Source organism: Erithacus rubecula (assembly GCF_903797595.1).
Source record: "Erithacus rubecula genome assembly, chromosome: 2".
Taxonomy (NCBI): domain Eukaryota; kingdom Metazoa; phylum Chordata; class Aves; order Passeriformes; family Muscicapidae; genus Erithacus; species Erithacus rubecula.
Window position 1 is genome coordinate 13599961 of NC_136685.1, and position 19190 is coordinate 13619150.

General features: G+C 36.7%; 1 protein-coding gene across 5 annotated transcripts in view; it reads left to right on the forward strand.

The window, feature by feature from the left end:
* Window positions 1-19190, forward strand: part of ROCK2 (Rho associated coiled-coil containing protein kinase 2) — a 98317-nt gene that overhangs the window by 986 nt on the left and 78141 nt on the right. The gene's annotated exons all lie outside the window — the stretch shown is intronic.

Below are 19190 nucleotides of genomic sequence, written 5' to 3' on the forward strand. Positions count from 1 at the left end.
AGTTATTTTTCATTGAGGCAAATTGATTCGTCTGTATCCTGCTTTTTTCAAATAGCATTTTTCTGTGTGAGTGTATAAAATGCAATTTACTTTAGTGAGAAATCTGTGCCCTCGGGAAGAATGTGAAAGGCGTTAGATTTCCCCATTTAACCATCTGAACTCTAGAAAGGCGGCCAAGAGACAGATTATTATCATTATCGTTATCATTGTCTTTATCTTTATTATCATTGTTAGTATTATAATTATTAGTATTTTAACTGAACTTTAGGGTCTTCAATTCTTTTATTTCTAGTCTGCCCCAAAGATTTCCAATGTGTCCCAGTTATGAGGAGCCAAAAAAAGGGGAATAAATCCCAGTCCTTCCAAGAGTTGCTCAAGGCGCTTACACTGTGTCTTTTTTTGTGCTTTCAAATGACTCAGTTCTGTTTGGCCAAAAATACAGGAACTGACTGAACAGAATGTATGCCTGTGCTGTGTGGAGAATATAGGAATTTCCTATAACATCTGAAAAATGTTCTTCCTGAGGCTGTGGTGCTGTGTTACTCCTCTCATAGATGTTTAGAGGCATAATAACAGCCATAGTCAATGGAGGGGAGTGGGAAACTCTGCTACATATCTGACTGGACTCAGATAAGTTTTTGCCTAGGCCAAAGCAAAGAGAGCTGCCTCTGGGCTTCGCTCCCAGCATTTTCACTTTGGTATTTTGCTAGGAAAACTTTGACCTGTGGCCAAAAAAGAACAGTTAAAAATAGTACAGTCGTTCTGAAAAATGCATCAGGTTAATACTTAACCCCAGTAGACTTTTTCACACTCTGCTTTTACACTCAACAGCATGATTCTTTTATTCTCTCACCTCCCATGCTTTGGACATAGATTGAATGCACTAAAATATGTTTGTGTTTCTGAAGAGAAATCTTAGCTACAAAATTGAGACTAGACTGCATAGAACTTGATTTTTTTTGTTTGTTTGTTTGTTTTATATGCTAGCAATGTAGATTGCTTCATGTAATACATTGAGAAAGCTAACCATGGGACAGTGTTACCTGGATTGTAAATGCATTTTTTTTATAGTAAGGGTCATCACTGCACTCTGTCTGTAAGTATTGTTTAAAAAATTAGCAGCAAATAAAATATAATGCTAACCAATCAAATTTCCTATTTTGTGCAGTCTACACATCTGTGTATGAAATAATGAACTATTTGTTATTCTTATTTAGGAAATTTGCAACAGATTTCCTAAATATATTTTTTTAAAACGCTTTCTTTTGGTCTCTGGTATTGTTGCTTTATGCTATTTGACATTAATTTTGCATTGGTGTGCTGCTAAATAGTCTGGGTATGAAAACATCATATTCATATTGAAGAATTTACTTGTTTACTGAACAGCTCACTTTCAGGGTAAATTATCAAAAGTGGAAATGTGTTTTCAGTTAAAACTAGAAATACAGCAACATGAACTGAGAGTTAGGGAAAGCATCTTAAAAAGACTAGCTGGAATGCCACTATTCCATCCTCCAAAAATAACATAACCAAAACTAAAAATGTGGAATGGAATTCAAAATGGAATTCATTTCCTTACAGTGTAAAAAGTCATAAACAGCTGCTATTCTGTATTTTGTGTGCATGCTTTATTTTTGGGAAGCCGTAAAAAGCAAAAAAAGTAGCTGTTAATCTATAACACATGGTGTAAATTTGAAAGATGTGAGAAGCTGAGGTAATAAGCTGTCTTTCTCTAGATAGCAATTCCACTGTCATCAAGAGATGTTTTATTCAGTGGCTCTAAATGAAGAGACTTTCTTTGCGTACCTTCCTGACCACAGGATGGCTGACCACATCCATCTGTTTCTTCAGCAGGAGAATCTATGAAGCCAAATACTTTGATGGATGATGTTCCTCCCATCCCCCTTCGGGGCTCAGGAGAGACTGTTAGGTTTTCTAATGGGATTTTTGCTCTCTTGTGTGCTTTAACAGTTGTTATTAATGCCTGTCTTGAGCATAACTATTTGTGTTTGATTAAAGCATATATTCCAAAAAGACCTATGCATTCTTAATGCAGAGGCATTACAAGATGGAGAACTCCACATTTAGTTTGTTCTTGCAGGCAGTTATGAAGACAAAATAAAACATCCCAGAAAACAAGCAAGCAAGCAACCAACTAAAATGTGTGGCGTGGTTATTACCACCCTTTTTCTTCTAAATTAAAAAAAAAAAAAAAAAGTCATGGAGGACTTTCTAATTATTAGCATGGATGAGCTGCACAGCCAGCACTTGGTGGGGTTCTGGTTTTGGTCTGATAAAGAGATGAAAAGAGGAATGCTAGAACTGTGTACTCGGTGCTGTGATAGGTGTCAGCAAAGACATCTACAAAGGGAAGTGGTTTTGCAGCCTCATTGAGGCATTGGCTGAGTGTTCCTTCTCTCACTGTATCTTGTTGAAAGCCTGTTGTTAGGTTGCCTATGCTAAGATAAATAATTTTGATATTGTCACAGCTTTTCTATGGTCTGACTCTTTTTGGGCATGTAACAGTGCATTAGTGGTAATGAAAACCTGTTTTCTGAATTATGTTTAGATCGTGCAGATTACTTTGTAAAGCTACAATATCTTTTCTGCCAGTTGTGTCATCCACTAATTTAATGAAGTGACACTTTTATGTGTACTGCATGTACACATGGGTGATGGCACTTAATGGCATTTGACCTTGGGTGATCCATAAGAAACCCTTCTATAAATACATTCCTACCGAATGGTTCTGAGTTGACAGCTAAATTTAAGGAGAGCATAACGGTGCTCGAATACATTTGTGCACTTATGATTTTGCATATAAGCTCTATCTACAGTGTGAACTGAGTTATTTTTGATAGTATTTAATACACATTATCTAGGGGTGCATTGGCAAGTGTTACCTGCTCTAAAACAAGAGCAGATAGGTCACTGTAGGCTGTGTAAAACTAATCCAGACCTCTGCTTCCTTGCCATGTGTAATTGTATCACTTCAGCACATGCTGAACTCTTGAGTTGAGTGGTGGGGATGAACAGCTCTGGTAAATCTTACCAACCTCTTCCTGCAGTGCTGTGCCTGGCCTGGAGCTGCTCGGGAGCAGTTGTCCAGGGAAAGGCACTGATGTTTGCCCTTGGACTCACTAATTCAGTGCAAGCCTCAGGATTTTAGTGTTAAGCTTGAAGTTTGACATTACACTGGAGGTGTAAAATGTTGCAGAGTATATTCTGCCTGCTCTGCTGTGGTTGTGTCAGCTTTTGAAAGAAGGAGCTCTTAAAACTGTTAATTAGGCAGTGCAGTGGTGAAATTGTGAGCACAGTGCTGGGCTATGCTGGAATGCAAGCATGGTGGACTGAGAAATGGAGAGATGATTAGCAGGAGAGTGCTTGAATGTCTCAGAAAATACATGCATTAGGAACCCAAAAAATCCAAACCCACAAACCCAAATTGAACTAATTTGCCATTAATTTATTTTTTAATAAAGCTGCCCAGTAAATTGTGTATTTACACTAGTTTGAACATGAATAGATGTTCATCTGCATGGATCGTTGCCATCAAGACCCTGGAATTTTCTTCTTAATGAAAAGTGGATTGGAGATACAGCTGTGACTCCCATGCTTTCAATAGGTGCATCTGTCCATAAAGATCTCATCAATTGAGTAGATGCCAACCTTTTACCAAGAGTGTTAATTGAGCAGATCACTAGTCTGAGCTCTGGTAATTCAGGGTCTTCAGGTCATCATGGCAGATACAAGGTATCCCTTAGCAAGATTTTAGTCTTAAAGTATTTCATATTTAATATGAAAGTTGTTTCACTTTCCTGAATTTATTGCCACATACTATTTTAAATCAGCAAGAACAATCTGTTGTGTTAATTTGAGCCAGCAAGTACAGGGAAGAGATGGAAATGTAGCAGTTAGCAGGATCTGATCTAAAATTTACTGCCTACTAAGTAATTGGAAGGTCAGATGATTCTGTGTTCTTGAAGAAATAACCTTTTCTTGTTGTATTTCCTGTGCTGTTATTTGTCTTAGTTTCTAACTCTTTCTATAAATGTTCTATTTTTCATCTGTAATTTTAGAGCATCTACTGCAGACTTAAAAATTATGATCCTTAAGGAAACAGAACTGTCTTTTGTTAATTGTTCCCCTCTGATGGATTTATATATAGCAGTATAGTTAGCTGGAAAGAGAGAGTTCTGGTTTTTTGACAGCTTTATGTGTTTTTATATTCTGTCTTATTCTACACTAGGATTGAGTGTTTCACTTCTGGTTTTAGTAAGCAAAATGAACATTTTGCTCAGCTTCAGGCCTTTTTACTGCCACATGAGGTGCTTGCAGATTTTGTGTGTATATTCACAATAGGCATCTTCACTCCCAGTATTTCATCTCTGTTTATCAGATTGCAGTGTGTGTCATTTAGTATCCTTTAATTGTTCAATCTTTGTAACAATTTAAGAGAAACATAAATACACCTACACTATCAAGTTAGCAGAGTTTTCTTCTGCTTTATATGTGCTGGAATAAAAATTCAGGAACTGTTACTTTTCCAAATATTAGTACTCTCAGTTTCAGTTGGAATGTGTGCAAATGTTCATTAGAACCTGATTTTTAAAGTGCATTTTCAATTCTAACTAATGGCAGAGCAGTGCCAAAGCATTTGGCTCTTTGTCTAGTAATGCAGTCCATAACAAAAGCTGCCTAATTTAAAAAGAAAGAAAAGTGCTACCTCAGTAGCCAATCTCCACAGTAATCAGTTGACAATTTCTTGCCAGTGTTTGATCTACAAAATATGACTGGAATTGTATCAGTATCACAGAGGAGCTGACTTTGAATTTTAAAGATGAGAGTGATTGAAATTTGGTAGTAGAATTTTACATAATGAAAGATATAAAAAAAAAAGTCTGTATGTTTTTATAATTCATAAGCATGGGGAGTTATGGGGGAAAGAATGCTATATTGTGTCCAAGGTTTCTTCTAAACTGTTACACTAAAAAGCAGCGAATGTTTCTGGTAACAAATTTATTTGAAATCCTTTTTTCTTGGTGCATCCCATTGGTTAAGAACAAGAATACAGTGTTTATATTGGCAGACTTGGCTAGTAATAAACCTGTTTTAATGAGCTTTTCACAGTGTAAACACGAGGTTGAATGTAGCGCTCAGTTCCCCAGCCTCACCTGGTGCGTGTGGAGCTCCTGCAGCAGTGTAGTGTCGGAGCAGCCTCACACTGCCTGCAGAGCATCCCTGTGCCTGGCCTCGAGCCAGCTGCCTGCGTGCAGGTGAGCATCACCTGCATCCTTCATTGGCAGCATTGCATTCACTGCCTGCTAACAGAGTTGTAATACTGTATGCTTGAATCAGTGATTGTGCCCCTAATGTGCAGAGGGGTTGGAATATTTGGAAGATTGTGAATTTTGTCCACATTTCACTATGTTGGATAGTTTCAGTCTGTAACAGGTGCTTTATGTGATATGGTCTTAGCATTTTCTGTGTGTCTGTCTGCTTCTGTTGAAGCTATTGAGAGAGGGGCTTTTTTGTCTGTGAAGTATGGAGTTTTGTTGTTGGTTGGACACAGATTTCATTGTCATGTGAAACATGCCTCCTGTTCTGCTTCATTTGTTGTAGGGTGGAGAAGGTGATAGACATGAGAAGGAAGATAATCTGGGTGCCACATACAGTGGGTTTTTGATTATGCTTGTCTTCCATTAATTTTATTTCATGTAGAATGGCTTACCTAAGTCAAATCTTTTGCGAAAATAACCAGTCACATAGTTTGTGGTTTTTGTGTGCACAGATGAAGACTAATGAGTTATGATGTTAGTGTTCAGAGAATTGTTACTTTAATTCTGTAGTAAGTTCTCTTTTTTTTTTTTCTTTTTTTTTGGATAGTGTTGTTCAGATGGTACAGAGAATAATAGAAAAAATTATATGCAGGAGGGTCTGAACCCTAATCTACTGCTATCACTTTTTCACTTCAGACAAATCTTTCTTCATTTCAGCTCTATGAAATGGAGATGATGATGATGATGATGATGAAGCTTTATTTTTAAGATGTACTGAAGAATAATATTTAGAATAGACTTATGCCATTAAAAAAATGATCACAAATAAGTTATGCCTAAGTGTTTAATTCTAAACCTTGAGGATTCATGTAATCAAGTGATTCTCTATTGCCTTTTTGCTGTTCTAAATCATGGGTGCTAATTTTATTAGTCTGTATTTAAAGTACAGAATTGCAGGATCCTACATAAAGCAAGATAAAGTTTGGGTGACTCATCCAAACACAAGAATTTTCTTGTACTTTTCTTCAGGAGGAAATGAAAGGGAGGTCACATACAGGCATGAAAGTAGGCTTGAAAAACTGTGAGAAAAGCTAAGCTTTAGCAAATACACTTATTTTTTCTTAATCTCAAAACACATAATATTGACTGTTACTGTCACCAAATAAATAAATAACTGGAAGAAAAATGCCTCCACACTTTCTTGCAATTGCTATTTAAAGTTTAACTAAAATCTTGATTACTATTTAAAGGCTGTAGCACTTCATTGTTCTTTGTCCATGTCTCTGCTGTTACATGTAGGCGTCCAAAGTCTGTAGCTTAATTGTTGATTAAATATCAAACATAGTTCTCTTAACAGCATAGTTTTACACTTGTATGGAATATATAGACAGAAGCATCTTCAGGTGTTCTTTGTGCATTATTTTTATTGAATGAGCTCTGAATTTGGAAATATGCTTGTGTTTGTTGCTACTGTACAACTTGATTGACCCTCTTTATTTTTCTTTTGAAATGAAGAGTGCTGCATTGATAAATTCACAGTACTGTATATGTGCATACTTTCAAAGACGTTATGCTCTAGAAATAGTAATAGCACAGGTTTTGTTTGAGGGGTATACAAACATTTGGCTTGCCTATGCTATGAAACTATTCTGTTTCATACAGAAAGTAGTTTTAAACTGGTTTTCCTTGTGGTATCTGAAACTGGTTTGTTCTGGTCTCTGTTTTCAGTTTAGTGCTGATTATGTTAAGTGCAAAATTAGGGAGAAAAGCTTGTCATTTGTTTCATCTTTAGGACACAGATTTTTATTTGTCAACTACTTTTAGCAGCATCTGCTGTGTAGGGAAGGGTATATTATGATGGGCTTCTAGAATGTGCAGCTAAAGTCATTGGAAACAAGCTTCAGTAAATGGATAAAAGATCTTATAGGGTTGCTTCATATTAATTGTACCCCTTCTTGCACAATTTTATAACTATGTTTGACTCCTGAATTAGGGATTTTTTTGTGGAATTTTAAATTTTTGTGATAAAATAACCATGAAGTCTCTCAATTTAGGAATAGAATTATTCCTTCCAATAGTTTAGGAAAATGGAGAAGAGCAGTAAATAATACCACATTGGAAACTTTTGGTTTAGTGAGTAATGAAAACCTTTCCAATGCCAGGGGTATGCACGAACAATCTGTTTCCTTCAGGGAACATCTCAGGACCTCCTCCTCCAACCGTAAAAATTAGCCCACTTAGACATTAAGCCATAGTTTTTATTTCTTGGCCTATTCAATTTATTGACCTCTTTAGGTGTATAAAGCTGGATTATAAAATACCCCCTCCCCGCCTTTTATTTTATGTTCTTTTATATGAAAAATGACTGAGAACAACTAATTGAATTACTCATCTGGCAAGCAGGTACTGACAGTTTATTATTGTATTGCAGCTGCTGCTATAATTAATTACATTATTATTAATATTATTCTACTTTTTTTTTTTTTGTCTGTGAACACAAAATAATAGTTCTGCTAAACTTAAGACTTGCATCCATGCTGGTATTACAAGCACCTGAACTGAGGTGTAGATCTGATAGCGAAATTTGAATATAACTGCATTTTAAAAAAAAATCCTATTACTAAATCTTAAGTTTTATAAAGCCATTTTTTAAAATTGTCTTTAAATTCATTTTTCAGTATTAGTTTAATTTTATGGAATGTGCTTCTTTTTTATTGTATTTTTCAGTTATTTTCCTTATTCTCCATCTTTATTATTCGTCATCTTCCTAGAACTGAGGGATTTGTCTTATTCTGCAAATGTGGCATTATTGCCAGTGACAACTCTGTTGTCAGAATTTTGCTGGTAAAACCTGAATGTAAGAGCAAATGAGGAAGCCTGAACATTGTTTTGTATACATGTGGTGTTCTGTGTCAGGAATATTTTAAGATTGTATTAAAAGGTAAATAATACATGCACTAATATAAGCTATATCTGCTGAAAAAAAAAATTAATTCCTTTTAATCATAGACATCTAACTAGTTCTTTGTTTTAGAAATTATTTCTGCTAGGATTATGAAGAAAACCTCTAAATATGGACAGTATGATGAAGAATGGTTCATGTGCGTGGAAGCCTGAAACAGTAGCACCATGAGGTGTGAATCATTTCATCTATTTTAATGGTTGACTGCTTCTGAAGAAAGGCAATTTAAGTGTCAAAATAAACTATTTCAGTGCTCTCATTTTTTAGAAGAAATACCAGTATTTGTTCCCACATGTATCTTGCAGTGTTTCTCAAGTAGCAGAAGTCCCAAATGTCCTCTCTCTACCTGTGAAAACATCTTTGGCAAATTTTGACAGATATAAAGTAGAATATGTAACTTGAACAGTTTTGTAAGGTATGACGTTGTTCATTATTTAAAAAGCTCCTGGATTTATCTTATATTTCTCTACTGCAGGACTTCACTAAATCAGAAAATCAGAGACAGCATTGAGCCCAGCTTCAGAGCTTATTTACATTTTCTACATAGAAGGACTGTTCTGCTTATGCCATATTGCTGAAATAATGTTTGGTATAGGTTGGATGATAGTTCATATGGTGATATGGTATTCATGTTTTGAAATCACACTGTCTAAATTTATGAGGGAAGATGTGCAGTGTGTCTTACAGACAGGTGGAAATTAAAAAAATTGCAGTATACTTGCAATGCAAATGATTTTTTGTTAAATCAAAACCCAAGTGAATGTACACTGAAGTTATTTCTATTTATCAGTGTGTTACATCAAATGGATGCTGGATGTCACAGGGGAGAGGAATGGCTCTTTTGCCTTTTTGGACTATGCAGGAAGCATGACTGAAGAAATGTCTTAGATACATTTTATTCCAAGATACAGCTTTCTAGTTCTACTTTGATTTCAAGATTATTTTCTAGAGTTTTATCAGAAGAGGCTGCCATGTAATTGGACTCCTTTCTTGGTACACAGAAACTTTTCTTGGGTTTATACACAGACTAAATTTCTGAATTGTGGAGTTTGTATTGGTTTTACTGCCATTATTCCTTGTTTTTTTTTTTTTTCTCATGTGTGAAATCTTAACACTGTTGGGCTCTCTAAAATTGAAGTGAGGCAGAAACAGAAGAGCTTGAAGCTGTAATATCATAGGGTCACTGATGCTGAAAGCACATATGGATTGTGAGAGAAGCATAACATTTTTATCTTCTTTGTGTTTGTTTGCATGTACAAAAGTAATGAAAAAGTCATTATTGTGATAGAATATTGCTGTCATCTGTAAGTTTGTATCTAATAACTGTAACTCAGTCTGTGTCAGAGTTGTCTCCTGTAGCTGGTGTGGTATTGTGCCCTGTCCCTAGTGGGAAGTTCCTGGTCCAAGATTGTCCAAAAGCATTGCTGTGGTTACAGGAGAGGACTGGAGACCTCACAGAGAGGTTCAGGTGCTGCTATTGTTTCACAAATGGATTCACAGAATACCTTTTCAACTCAGAATATTCCATGTATCCTTCTGTGAATCTGTGATTTAAGTCAAAATATTCAGCAATTTAGGCTTAAAATGAACCTTGCCAGTGCTCAATAGGTTTCCAAGGCTACATCTGCAGCAGCAAGTAAAACAAGAGCAGCACCAATTATCTCATGTTATTCCTGAGTTATTTCTGAAAATGCTTATTTGAGGATTTCTGAAAATGTTTCATTTGAGTAAATGAGCATATCGCTGTATTCAATAATTATTTTTTTGTATGTCTGAACTCCCTTTGACAGTGAGGTGTAGGTAGCTAGTTGTATGCACATTTTCCATGTAGGCTAATAAGGAATGATAAGAAACTAACATCATTTAGGGATCCAATTTTGTCTAGAAACACCAGGGTCATGCTCTTACCTATTCAATGTGCAGTAAACCTGTTAAACTGTTGTTGTTGCTACAAGGGCTTTGTATCCCCAGATTTAAATTCTGCTTTAGTAGAGAGTTACTAGTGATTCTGCTTGCTGTTGGGTGGTGCCATGCTATTGTGGCTGTCCTGTTTCTGGTTAGGTCATGGTTGTGTGCTCTCCACCTGTGTATATTCATATAGGATGTGTGCAGAACTGCTCTTATAAGAGACCTATGCAAATTTTTTTTCTTCCCCACGATCTACACTTCTGACCCTAATGGTTTTGATACATGAAATTTTTCTTCAAATGTAAAAAATGTAATTCCTTGAGGGAGCAGTTGATGCAGGTGTCTCTTGTGGGGATTAATCTGCTCAGGTCTTAGGCAAATATTTTCTTGCCTTTCCATGTAAGAATCACTTGTTGCCAAAGCTGAAGGAAAATGTAGGAAACATTGAATCTGTGGGAAAACTGTTTTCCACTTATAAAACCATGAGGAATTTGAAATCTATTTTATATTTTGCTTTGCTTTCTCAATTAATTGAGGATATTCACTTAGCCCTGAATTTCTTGCCATATTTTTTTTAACAGTTGTGGGTTTTTAAAATTCTTTGTATTCCAAAGATATATTTGCACAAAAAGAAGAAAGTGATTATGGTGGAATAAACACAAGCTAAATAAACTGAAAAATATTCTTCTATTTAAAAATTTCTTTTTTACTACTATAATCTCAGCCGATATTTTTAATATCAGTTTGTAAACAAATTCTGGTAAAGTTTTAATTGAAGGCAGTCCTGCATATCTTCTGTTAAATGACAAGGTGTAAAGGCAGGATTTCATTACTTGCGTATATGAAGATAATACCACTACCTTGCAGGGCTATTATCAATTGGGAAGAATATTTTGTATCTGGTTAAAGTTTTTTACAGTGCCCAGGAGCCTTTGCTTGTAATAACTACCTTGCAAAGGCTGTGAAATAGTCCTGCCATTCTGAAGATACTAGGTACTTCATTGTCAGATTGAGACCAAACTTCCTGAGGATGTGGGTTCCTTTGTGAAGATCTCTATCAGCCATAGACAAAGATGTCAGAATGTCCATGGGGGATGAGGGAAGCCTAAAAATGCTGTAGGATTCTCTCTCTGTTCCTGAATACTTCTAGAAGCAGAAAGAGATGAGATTTTGCAGACACAAACTTAGTAAATAGGTTAGTACCATGCTTGGGTCAGATAACTCTGGTTGGTAATGTGGATATAAATGTAGCAGTAATTAAGACAAGCTTAAGTGCTCTCAGGTAGTCTGTAATGCTCTGAAGGAAGATACAGCAGACAGAGTGGCCCTTTTATTTTGAAAAAGGTGGGCACAGCAGAGGACAGATGTGTTCTCAGATATATGTACTATAATTATTATTAATGGAGCAACGTAACTTTTCTGCCTTGAGACTAACGCATTTAGAAGAGGAACAGACGGTCTATTCTTCTGGTGGTTCTTGATAATTAGAATAAGGTTTTCTGGATTATTCTTTAATACTCTAAATTTAGATTTTTCTTTTTTAAGGTATGTATATTTTTGTATTTGCTTAAAGGCTTCCATTGTTAAGGGTAGTACCACTCAAATTTTTATGTATTTAACAAAAATGCATCTGTCTTGGAAGAATTTGTAAATGAACCAATAAAATTGTGCAGTGTTAGATGAAGATAGCAAGCAGCTTTTAATATTAAAACAAGAAATGCTCAGAAATCTGAAGAACAGAGAATTTTTCAGTCTGATACACTAAGCCTCAGTGATCTCAGAAACTTTTTAACCTATCTTTCTCCTTTAAGACTTACATGAATCCATTCAAAAACAAATGGCCAACACAAATAGTTTCACTATCAGTTAAAACAGTAGCTCCACCTACTTCCCTGAGGCACCACCTTGGTGGTGACACAATATTTATGCTGGTGTGTTGTGAATTGCCTTGAGTACCTAACCTAGATTAAAAGTAGCCTGAATCATTTTGTCAGCTAATCCTGGCAGATTTGCAGAATAATCACCAAGTTTAACAAGGGCAAGTGCTGGATTCTGCACCTGGGATGGTGCAACCCCAGTTGTGTGTTTAGACTGCAGGAATGAGGGGCTGCAGAGCTGTGCCATGGAAGGGACCTGGGGGTTCTGGTCAGTGGCAAGTTGAACATGAGCCAGCAGAGCCCTGGAGCCAGGAGGGACAACCCTGTCCTGGGGACATCAGGGACAGCATCACAGCCAGGCAAGGGAGGGATTGTCCTGCTCTGCTCTGGGGCAGCCTCACCTCCAGTGCTGGGGCAGTTTTGGGTGCCACAGTGTAAGAATGATATTAAACTGTTAAGTGTGTGCAAGGGAGGGCAACAAAGATGGTGCAGGGCCCTGAGGGGAAGCCAGTGAGGAGGGGCTGAGGGCACTGGGTCTGTTCAGCCTGGAGGAGACTGAGGGGAGACCCCACTGCAGCTACAGCTCCATTGGGAGGGGAAGAGGAGGGACAGGCACTGATCTTTTCACTCTCAAAGCCAGTGAAAGGACTGGAGGAAACAGCATGAAGCTGAGTCAGGGGAGGTTTAGGTTGGGTATCAGGAAGAAGTTTTTCATTCAGAGGGTGGCTGGGCACTGGAACAGGCTCCCCAGGGAAGTGATCCCAGCACCAGCCTGACAGAGCTCAAGAAACATTTGAACAATCCTCTCAGGCACGTGGTGTTTTCTTGGGTGTCCTGTGCAAGGCCTGAAGTTGGACTCAGTGATCCTTGTGGGTTCCTTCCAACTCAGCATATTCTATGAGTCTATGAACTATCACAATAACATAAAAACTCCAAACAACCTGCAATCCTGAACCTCTCCAAAGCAAACTAAAAAATCCACAGCATATCTCCTTTCTTCAAAGAGCTAGGTTCCAGGTGGATGATGTGTTTATTGATTAAAATATGCAGTGTACTTTTTCTGAATGCAGACCATCATCTGCATTTTCTACCACAGTGTTGGTAATGAAATTTTAAAGAGAATGTGTGGCCAAGAAAAAAATATTTTGTACTGCTCTGCAAATGCTGTAGCTTCTTTCAGAATGCAGAGAACTTCAGTTCAGCTAGAATATGCTAATATAAACTTAGGAGAAAAGAGAATGAGAATAAAGGAATGAAATAAATCCTGCTATCACATTCAGGGATAACATAATATTTTATTGCTAGTCTGTATACAGAAAATTGTAGAAACTGGAAAGAATTTATTTTCCAAAAAAGCTAGTAGAAAGTAATTTCCTATTAGTACTTGCCTGTGTTTGAATTTAGGTAATTTAAATGGATTTTTTGTGCTTTAATCTGTTCCTTTTAATCTGTTATTTTATGAAAAAGCAGGAATCTGTGAGTAAACATGCTTGTTTTAAAAATAAATAATGGCTCATATTTTCTTCTGGAAATAGTGGAATCCATCAACATAAGAAATGCCAGAATTTACTAATTTCAGTTGTTAGCTGCCAGTGATTAGCTAAAAGTTGTTCTTAGTGCCATATTATTATTACTCCATCTCCAATTTGTAGGTTCTGTTACATCAGCACAAAGCAGACAGATACCATTGCAGCCTGCTTTCATACCTGACTGAATTAAATTATGCAAATAGTAATTTGACCTTACACTTAAGCAGTTTTCTGATTACACTCTTACATCAGGGCAACATCATCAAGTACATCAGTAGTGTTGGCATTGAGACAATGTTGTTTAAAGAAAAAAGGTTTTAGTTCTAGGTTTGATGGAGGGGTGGGTATATTTATAATAAACAAAATTATTCTGAAGGTTCCAAAGAAAATAAATGTTTAATTTTATAGGTAAAAGAAATATTTTTAATGATGGGTACCATTTACAAATTTACATTTACCATTTACAAAAGGAAATAGCTGACTATCGATGTATCGTTTTTAGCACTGACTACAGAATTCTTTCAGAATTACAGAACAGTTTGACTTGTAAGGAACTTTTAAAATAATTTAGTTCCAATCCCCCTGCCGTGTGCAGGGACATTGTCCACTAAACCAGATTGATCCAAGTTGTATCCAAACTGACCTGGAACTTTTCCAGAGACAACATCCACAGCCTCTCTGGACAAGCAGTGTCTCAACATCCTCACTGTAAAGAATTTCTCCTTATGTCCATTATAAATCTACCATCTTTGAATTTAAAAATGTTACCCCTTGTCCTGTCACTACAGGTGCTGCTAAAAGGTCTCTTAGTCTTTCCAATTAGCCCCTTTAAGTTTGAAACGGTTGCAGTAAGGTCTCCCTGAAGCCTCTTTTCCAGGCTGAGCAAAACTAATTCTCTGTCTTTCCTTATGGGAAATGTGTTCCATCCCTCTGGACTTGCTCCAACATCTCTGTGTCCTTGTGCTGGGATCCCAGAGCTGGATGCAGCTCTGCAGGTGGGCTCTCACCAGTGCAGAGCAGAGGGGCAGAATCCCCTCTGTCACTGCTGCCCACAGTGGTTGGATGTCCAGGACACATTTGGCTTTCTGGGCTGCAGTGGTACGTGTCCAGCCTCTCATTCACCCACACCCCAAAGTTCTGCTCTCAATTCCTTCATCTCCCAGCCTGTCTGGATTACCCCAGCCCATGTCCTTGACTTGGCACTTGGCCTTGTTGAACTTCATAAGGTTCACATGAAGAAACAGGCCAATAGTTTACTGCAGTAACTGGAATTGGTATTCTTGATTTTTTGCTTGAAAATGTTGGAAAACTATGTGAAATACAATTTATGGAGAGAATAGCTGCTTGTGGTGTCACCACAGTCAGTTTTATATTCAATTTGTTTCCGATTTTTAACCTGATATTAAGCAATTCAGAGCTCTCTTTTGGCAACAAAGCAGATTGAGGGCTGTAAAAAATATTTTTTTACCATTTGAATGCAGAAATCATGACAGGATAAATTTCTGTAGGTACTGGATCTCCTGGTCAGATAAGCTAAAAGCAATTTTCAGAGAAGTGAGGGTCCCAGGGAATAGCATTGGGCAGTTATTTTCATACAGTTTCATTTTTTTGACAACACTATTGTCAAAAATCAAATACAGCTGATCAAAAATCTGTATTATACTTGTTCAGATGTTTTCAAAACGTGAATATATCATCACTTCACAAAAAAAAAGATACTGATTTCTCTGTCATAGTGGGAAGCTTCTTCAGCTGTCTTGAGTTCTTCCCCCCCTAGATAAACAATAAATAGCCAGACATGGATTTTTAAATTACTTAACAAAGTAATTATTACTTAACAAATCAGGAAAATGAAATGGATCCTAGAGAGATGGATTCCTGGAAGTCTTTTGAAAGACACTTTGGGGTAGTGGGAGTGTTTTTCAGAAATATTATTAGAGTGCAGTTTTGCAAGCCCTTACATGCATGTTTAGCTTAAAACGTTTCAGTAAATACAATTAAGTGGGTAGGACTACTTATAGGCCCAGAATTAGACATAAGGTTGTTTCAGTCCACAGGGCTGTGGATTGGGTGGTTGTTGCCAGGACTGTGTAATTTTTCCTTGTCATCTCTTTGATATGTAAGATACTTGTTGTACCCACTTCATTCTAATCTCTCTTCTCATCTTAGAGCAACATGGAGCCATTTCAGCTGAGGCTAACAAACGAAGTCTCTTTCCTAATAAAAATATGTTCTGTTTAAGTGGATTCCTGACATCTAAGAGCTAATGTTTGAATGTGTGTTCTGTTAGCATGTAATTCTGTGAGCTTAGTCATTACTGCTTTGAAGCCTAACAGTTTACTTTATGTGAAATTTAGTAATGCATTCAGTAATACATTTAACTCATTTCCATGGAATTCTGCCCCTTTTTTTCTCAGGTATTTCATTGTGTTTTTGGAGTGAGTTTTGTATGCTTTATGGAGGAATAATTGGAGGAAGAGGAAAGGGCAGATGTCCCAGCTCCAGTGATGATTTTATTTTTTTTAGACTCCAGATGTTTTTTTTTTCAGTTCACTAGAATATCCAGGTGAAACTTGGAGCATAACTGCAATATTTGCAACCATGCCACTGTGATGAAAATCACAGAATTAAAATTACTGATTTATCCTTTCTTTAAATATTAAAGGTTGATAGAACTTTTTTATTGTTTTTCTAATAACACTTTTCAATGTCTGAAAAACACTGAATATTTTCCATGATGCTGTCAGCTTTTCTTTGAGATTATTGGTTGTAGTCTACAATGTTTCTTGTTGCATATACATATATATATATATATATATATTTATGTGTGGGTGTCTGTAATTGCAAGGCAATAATTCTTTACTGAAAGTGAGTTTTGGCCAGTTTTGTTTCATGTGCCTTACTTGAGTAGTTATGAAAATGTGTAAATGTGTTACTCTTAATTTCTGCTATGATTATCTAAGTGTTTATTTTCTGAGTTTTCAACTTTTTTGACAAACATGAATACGTAACACTGGAAATAATAGTAAGTATTTTTTAATATTTTTAGTGAGGAGAGATACATGCTACCTGTCTTTTCTTTCCCCGAGTGTTTCATTAAGTTTAATCAGGTGATATTGGCCAGATATTTTCTCATGTTTGTCTCATTTTGCCAAGCATTTAGTGGAATTTACTTTGATTTTATACACACAGGTAATCTTAAAAAGAATAAATGCATATCGAAATATTGGGATAAATTGTGATATTTCCTAAGCACTAATTTTGTAAGTGATTGTGGTAACTGCTAATGTCTTTACTGTTTGTAGGAGAAACTTTCTTCAAGAAATTTAAGATGTTGAAAAAGCACACTTCAGTGTCATGAAATGCATTTAAAAATGAGTTTGATGTAAGTGAAGAAAACTTCTGTCTGTCTCAGATCTGCAGCCCTGGATGGCCCCTGAGCTGCAAGCTCTCTTTGTGTTTAGAGTTTGGGGAATTATAGTCGCTTTTCCCTAATTTTTTATGCCAGCTTCCTCAGCTGTGGTATTTGGAGATAAATCCTGTAGGAAGAATGTAGCATTTGACTAGGAAAGAGGCAGGTTGTCCTGGAAAAGATGGTGAGCTTGTATGTGGTCCTTAATTCTGTGGGATTTCATTGCCTAATTTTGGACCAGTTTCGCAAAAGCTTAGACTTCTGAACAAAGATGATGAAGCTAATTTCTGTTTTGCAAATCTTTCCTCAAGAGTAATGTAAGTTTGCACCACAGTCTTCAGGTGAGAGATTTCACTGGTGTGGTAACACTGTAAGGGCCAGTTGATGTTCTTCAAAAATGTTGAGATTGATTTGCAAAGTCTTAATCTTTTACAGGAGTCAAAGGCAAATATTTTGAGGCAGCTGGTCTGGCTGTGGAGTAACACTGCAGTGTTTGGTACAGCAGGACTAGGCTCCAGAAATCTTCATGTCCATAAAACTGTATGGCAGCACTCCAGCAAGATTTAAGATAAGTTGAATAAGTAAGGCTTATCTGCAGTATGGGATAGGAAGTTGAGGAGGAAAAACGTTGTTCAGATTTTTGCACGGTGGTTTGTTGGGTTTTTTTTAGGGGTAGGGAGGAAAGAGATTTTCAAGTTGACAGTACGGATACATGAAACTCGGGATAAACATTCTTTCAAACTACTTGATATAAATCCAAACAGCACTTTTATGAGCGAGGTCATGACCATTGTCTTAAATAGAATGAGAAAGGAAAATTACTTGAAGAGGTGAAGTGATGTTACTGTTTCTCTGTGGAGGACAATAGTTTGTGATTTGTCTTTTCCCAAAATACATCCTTACTGATATAGCTCTGTGTGTTTACAGCTGAAGGGGACCCATGTGCCATATGTCAATATGATTTTCTTAAAAATTAGCTTCCACCTTTTCACTCTCTAGATTTACGGCTCTATTTCCTAAGCAAAAGAAGGTGCTATTTGCATATGTGAAGGGATTTTATGTAGTTATATAAATATTCACTGTTTTGACATTTTGACTTTCTTTTTATGTTTGGCAGGAAGTAAAAAATGAACTTATTGGATTACTCTAAAATATGTAGGGAGTGTTTTGTTCTTGAGACATCTGTCTGTCCATTTGGATGTGAACCATGACTTAGTGAAACAAAAACATTTTCTGTGGGTAAACTAATTGCTATTGGTAGTATCCTTAGCGTATTTTTCTTACAGAATTATGGAAGCATTTTCTATTCTTATTACACTGTTTTGTATGCCAAGAAACAGTCAGTTCTAAAGATTCGATACAGCTTCTTTTTAAATGAAGGTGTATTGGTAGAATAAAAGAAGCAAGTTCTTTACAGCTTTTTGCTGTTTTGTTTGTGTTTTTCCCCCTCTCTGTTTTTCAGGTTTGAATGAAATGACATTTTCTTAGGAGTAATTCTCCATGCTTGGGTCAGTCTGCCTTGGTTGCTATATTTTTTCTGCTGCCTTTTCACTGATTATTTTACATCTATGATCCTGCAGTGAGCAGGTTTAAGGAGCTGAATGGCCAAAAATGAAAACAGCAGAATACCTGTCCAGTTTAGCTCCCTCAACTGGCTTGCTCAGGGTCAGAAAGACATAACTGCTGAGGCAAAGGAGGGGTGGGGATTTTTGTTTAGGGAATAGGGAGACTGGTTTAGACTGTCCTGGAACTTCATCCTCAGACCTTGAATAGATCACTTCTGTATGCAAACATATGCTGCTTGACTGGTTAATCTGCAGCTCTGAAAATTGCTGTGGGTTGCTGTAATTTACTTACTCATTGTTAGGTGCCTGCAACACACAGCTTTGGAAGCAAATGTTAGTGTTAACCTGCTTTCCACTTTGTTTTGGGAAGAGTTGGGTGGAGTAAGTTCTTGAGACATCCATCTTGACTGCTGTGGATGCCATCAATAGAATAGGCTTGAGCTCCCAATTTTTCTGTGGTTTTTATTCAACTGCTTCTTAATAGGGTCAACAACGTAATGGCTGTCTTTTGCAGTCTGAGGCAAATGAAAAGAAACAAGCTTCAAAAGGTTCTTTCACATTTGTCCTTGATACAGCATGTATATTTGAATGCCATTTAATGATAATTATTTTATATAAAAATTATCAGTATTTGTCACTCTTAATGAAATGTACAAGC